Source organism: Bidens hawaiensis, unplaced genomic scaffold (assembly GCF_021521415.1).
Source record: "Bidens hawaiensis isolate Kalapana, Puna unplaced genomic scaffold, B.hawaiensis_p1.1 tig00014893_1, whole genome shotgun sequence".
Lineage (NCBI taxonomy): Eukaryota > Viridiplantae > Streptophyta > Magnoliopsida > Asterales > Asteraceae > Bidens > Bidens hawaiensis.
In genome coordinates, this window is record NW_027492315.1 from 212,079 (window position 1) to 218,326 (window position 6,248).

Sequence of the window (6,248 nt, forward strand, 5' to 3'; positions counted from 1 at the left end):
TTGGGGGGGGGGGGGGGGCAATAGATTGTAATCATTCGATAATAGTTAATATATAATTGTTCGTCCATATAAAACCTGTTAATTAGCTCAAACGAATTCCGCTTCATAGCTTGCCTATTTCATATACTAATTGAATTATAGTTCAAATGTGATTTCAATTAAAGTGATACTAATTCATACAAAGAATTAGATCAGCTGTTTACTATTTTATTGATTGTGAATTGTGTTCATTTGCTTAAGTTAAGATCTAGATTCTTAACTAGAACACTATATGTGGAAGGGATGATATGAAGATGATTTCAATAACAATTTCTTGCTTAACGTGGCACTTATGCCAACTATAGGTTTATAATTTATATACATATATAATTTGCTAAAGATTTACACGGGGTATATATCAAGAACTTGCTAATTGATACATGATTGTTAGAGAGAAACTTCATTTATATATTTGTGTTAGAACTTGCAAATTACAAATGAGTGATTTTTATACTATTCAAAGGGGTGCCTTCTACCTCAATGGTTCGGTGGATGTGACAAAGTAACTGCTATGTTATACAAATAAAATATTTGCTTAGGAGAATTACAAATAATTGCTAAATTTAAGATTAAATCAGATATTTCTTAGTTGGAACAAATGTTACAATTACTAGAAAAACTAACAAAATACAGGTGTGTTCGTGTATCAAAAGCAGTATTCTCAATGCAAATCTTGGGTTAAAAGAAGCAGAAACATTTATTCAGTTCAATAGAGATCCAATTAAGACAAGACATTAAGCAATGCATTGATGCATGAATAATATTAAACACACAATAACAACCTAACAAATTCAAAATTAACATTAAAATTTAAAATCTTAGACAAACCAATTCTATGAAATTCAATAGATGCATAGTATAGGATCTTGATATAATTAAGAGATCAATGGTCAGGTCAAACGTTTTCCACAGCATCCAAAGCCATGATAGTGCTGAGGTTCATTGGTGTTATGTAGTCTGTAGAGCCACTCATAATTTGTTGCACAATGAGTCGGTTTGCTTTTTCGGAAGGGTGGAAAGGATCCCAGAACGCGTATAAGTCTCTATTAGGGCATAAATTTGACCGTGGTGTGCATAATCCAATTCCGTTGTAAGGTCCTTGACCACAACATGCTATCTTTGAAGTAACAAATCCTATTCAAAACACATATAAACTTTCATTAGGTTTCCTTGGCGGGAATTTCGTGTAGCCCGATCTAAACTTGGTAAATATCATATTTTCCCAAAACCTATGTTTCCTAGACATAATCAAGTATTATTTGGGGAATATGATGAATTGCAAGTTTAGAGGTCAGGAATGTAAGAAATTGCCCATGTACTAAAATGTTTGATTCTCACAAAGATAACTTTTAATGTTCTCTAAGCATGATTTGAATATGATATTTTGAAAGTTTAAAAGGTGACATATGAAATAGCCCCTACTTTTCCTGACACAATGTGAACAAGTTAGATGGGATTTATTAGACGTGTACCTCTCCAAGTGCATAACCGGGGATAGATTTTCCCCCTTTAGGAGCCTATCCTTTCCTACACCTTTCTTTGCCTATTATTAGTTTTGCTTCGATGAGTAGATCTTTAGGAGAGCATATTCCCAATGTGGATAGTTCTACTTTATCCATATTACCACTATTACTAATGCTAGCAGGGAAACAACTACTTTTGTTATGCACAGTCTATTAGTATTTTTGGCTTAGTTTACTTAGCCACACTATTTTGGTAATTGTCTTGCTATACCTTCCTATTAAAAGAAAAGAGATTGTTTATTATTATTATTATTTTTGGTTTTTGGAGTTAGGGATCTAGCGGGAGCAACCTCTATATCTTCAAAGATAATGAAAGTCATCGCCACGCAATGGCGGAGGATACTTAGGGCCAGGGGAGGCCCTGACCCCCCCTGTTTTTTTACGTAGTAGTGTAAATTTACCCGATTTCGTCCGAAAATTTTTATACGTAATGTAAATTTAGCTGTTTTCGGCCTAAATTTTTTATACGCAGTGTAAAACTTATTCTTTTTCGGCCTAAATTTTTTATACGTGGTGTAAGCTTTAGCCATTTTCGGCCGAAATTTTTTATTCGTAGCGTAAATTTAGCCGTTTTTGGCCGAAATTTTTTATTCGTAGCGTAAATTTAGCCGTTTTTGGCCGAAATTTTTTATTCGTGTTTTCGGCCGAAATTTTTTATTCGTAGTGTAAATTTAGCCGTTTACGGGCGAAAATTTGAGCACGGCCACTGTCGCCACGCCGACCCTAACAAATGTTTTATCCTCTAACTTTGTATTATTCCTTTTGTATGCATGAAACAAGATTTATTTGACTTAAAAAGCGGCTTGTTTATTTGTGTTTTTCCTTTTGTATGAAAAAAGATTCGCTTAAGGGGGTATACCGTATCTTCCAGGGTCTGAGACGAAGTCAAGGCTTGTCTGACGAATATTGACACCGATAAATGTATGACTCCCGACTTCTCTGTTGAGGCTGTCTAACATCTCTTGGAGTTGAGGGTTAAACATGCCCGCTGCTCTTTGCAACTCCGCCGAGCATTCACCATTCCTGCTTCGGGCCGGTCCCTGTGACCAAAACTCTACGCAATCCTATTTCATATAGCCTCTACATTCAAAAATAGATCTGTCTCAGTAATTAACCAGGAATTACAATAAAATTATGAATTGAACTTGATCACACTTTGTTGATGAAACGTAGTTAATTAGGTTGAATTGTGGCTCCACAAATTTCTCAGTGTCACATGGTTTAACTGACATGGTGACCTTGACTTCAACGACCAAAGTAGGCCACCAGGTGAATAGAATGTACACTCTTTTTCAAGTAATAACTTCATATTGAATAATTTTAGAACATGGGAAAACCTACTTCTATCCTTAGTAATAAGTATGCTGTCAAAAGATGCAGCTACCTTCACCTTCCCCAATTTAGAAAGCATTAAATTCTTGTACTCTCTTGGACATATATTTTATTTTTATTTTCACATGTTAGCAGTATACCAACATTACATGACAACACAGTTTTAAAATATTCATCAAACAAATATTAAGGTGTATCCAAAAGTTAGGAGACTCTAACTTGGATAATCAAAACAGAGAGGTAAACGGGGACAGAAAACGCCTAAACTTAAAAAAATAAAAAAATAAAGCTTGGGCGACTAGTGATATACTTATGAGGCCCACAAGCCATGACCAGAAAGGTCTTGGCCGGATTATGTTGCAAATATCCATAAGAGGGTTGCTTAAGCTGATGGACCCGAATTCCCTTATTTATACCCACTGATTTCAACATTGATGATTTTCCCATTTAGCAATTTCTAATGATTATTCTATTTTTAGTGTAAAAACTCGTGCATCATTAATTGATTAAACTAATCATTTATTTATGTCTTTAATTTCACTAACTAGTTATCAGTTTTTAGTTTCGAATATTTCACAATGTCTGTGAAAATCCGAATTTTGTATTAAACAGACTTTGATGTAATGTCTTTCTCATTTACTAATATATCATTTTCTCTCAAGAATTGTGTCTTTATTCTCCGAAATAACTTTGTAAAAGAACCCTTATGTGTATATATTGAAGGAGAGCGTACCATCAAAATTTTGCGGTACTCGGAGACAATGTATACGATATAGTCAGGTAGCGCAAACTGTCTCGATCTTGCAGAGAAAGGGACCAAATAATAGTTGTTGACAAAATCATTTCCTCCAAGTGTCATGAGGGTTAAAGATTGGCTTATAAGCCTGTCAGTCTCTTGCTGCCCAATTATTTCACTCACCCTTTGTTTATATTGCTCCAAGTATGCCAGCGGCTGTGGCATCCTTATGATGTTCACCAGTATAACATTTTGATTTAAACCGAACTCTATTTTCAAAATGTTCAAGAACATATATATTTTTATTGCAAGAATACAAAATTTTAAAAAGTCGATTAAACTTGATATATACATAATACATTTGTGTTAGTGTCAAATTCAAACAGTTGAGAAACGTACAAATAACTAAACTAATTATACTAACATACTAAGGTTTTTGAACTAGAGTAATTTTAATTAATACACTTCAATTTTTTGCTGTAATTAGTACTTTAGTTCAAACTGCTGAAATGATAGTAATTAATCGAGTTTTTGTAAGTTTAGTAAGTTAAGTTTTATTTGTACCGGATCTTACCATAGATATATATATATATATATGTGTTTATGTATCTTTTGAATGTTTCACGTTAACTAGTCTTCGCAAAGAACCCTAATTAACAAGTACTAGTCTAGCATGCTTTAGACTACAAATACTTTAGCATGTGAACAGAAGATGCATCATTCTGATTCTTCACAGCCATAATATTATTACAATATCACTTTGAAACATTCACCCCTTAGCTTAGACAAAGTTATGAGACTTGTTCACAATCCCAAACGTTAGTCTTTTGGAAAGTTTCGCAAGTTAGTGTATGTAGCACATTCATTTAAGAAAAATTACTCTTTTACCTTTGATCTTCAAGACTTCACCATTGACTTATGCGAACATTAAACACAAGTGTTAATCCAAATAATTCTGGTGAATACATTCATCACCAACAGGATGAATGCTACTCGTCTACATTCACTATAATGTTGAGATAAAGTCAATTGGATTGACACTTAAACTCTTGGAATTCACATTTGCTTCTTAAAATCATTTATTGAGATATACACTTAGTGAATTTCAAGGATATAAATATAATATTATTGTGTATTTCATTTTAATACACTTACCACGTTCTTCCATGACCCTCTCATAACGTAGTTATACATTTGATGTCTCATCTTAGACTTTAGTCAACACAATAACTCACAAGTTGTTTCTTATTCAAATTTTTTCTTGCACTATCCATTTAAAATTATCCATTTTATTTAAAAAATGTTGATTTAGTTCATTGTATAATTGCATGTGTTATCCGAAGATATAGAACACAAAATAACAATACAACCGAACATACAAAATAAAGTGTAAAACACCTTTTAAAAAAGTAATTCAAACGGATAAAAAGACGACATCTAGATAACAAATCTCAAAGGGTTATTATCTTCAAAACCTTCATTTTCCGATCGAAATCATCGCAATGATATTCTTTTATGCCATGACTTCATGACTTGAGGTACTCCCTCAATAGTTCTCTAAGAACTCATAAGGATAAGATGCTCGTTTTCATTTTGAAACTATATACTTAAACAATCAAAATTTGTCTAAAACAACAACAAGATTTTAACTAAATGCACGTTTTAAATTTTAACAAAACTTATGTTCATAACAACACCAAGTTTTTATTTTATCGTTTATTCTATAAAATAATTTTTTTTCTTTCGAAAAAGTTTAAATCCATTGATTTCACAAAAGAAATCATATCTAACACACGCGTTAGGCTAAAAATGTTTAGAAAATCATTGTTTAATGTTATAAAATAACTCTTTCTAAAACACTTATTATTAGAAAAATTAAGCATTCAGACAAAACCTTTTCATACTATTTATTTTTCTATAGTATGGCGTGAAACCTTTAGTTCTTAAAACCTTATTATCCCACGAGTTACTCATTAACACATAGTTAAAGCTTTCATTAACACTTAGTTAAGGCTTCCATTAACACTTAATTATGGCTATGATTATTGGTGACTTATTGAAAGAAATCTTAATAGACACACATGGAAGTCTCATATGTACTATTTAACTATAACGCAATCATGGAAGTCTACGCTTATATTTCACTAAAATGCACCCAATGGATGTCTCCATGCACTATTTTCTAACAAACTCGTTAGAAATAAACGATTACATAAACTGTTAATATAAAATAAACCAAATATAACACTCTCATTAAGAAATAAATGATTACAAAAGTCATAAGACAGAATTACAGAAATTGTCCTTTATCTTTCACCAAATTTCGCTCGTGGTCCCTTATCTTCAAAATTGATCTTTTTTGTCCTTTACGTTTTAAAATCCAACAGCGTTTGTCCTTTTCGCCTAACCCAGTTAATTTTTCTCATTAAATCAGGTCATGTGCCTTTCACATTAGAGAAAATTGGTCATTTTACCTATTAAATTAAAATAATATTTTAATAAGTAAACAAAAACAATAAATATATATATATATATTTATATTATTTCTCTCATCCCCCCCCCCCTTCTTCTTCCTCCATAGCCACCACCAAGCTTTCCGGCGGCCACCACCGCTGGCC

At 32.5% G+C, this 6,248-nt stretch overlaps 1 pseudogene across 1 annotated transcript; it reads right to left on the reverse strand.

Annotated features, from left to right (window-relative positions):
• Nucleotides 1–896: 896 nt before the first annotated feature.
• On the reverse strand, nt 897–3,864 carry LOC143547910 (GDSL esterase/lipase At5g33370-like; annotated as a pseudogene). Its single transcript, XR_013137862.1, has 3 exons — nt 3,628–3,864; nt 2,422–2,642; nt 897–1,173 (listed from the first exon to the last, which is right to left on the reverse strand). The product of XR_013137862.1 is annotated as a GDSL esterase/lipase At5g33370-like (transcript).
• Nucleotides 3,865–6,248: the final 2,384 nt, after the last annotated feature.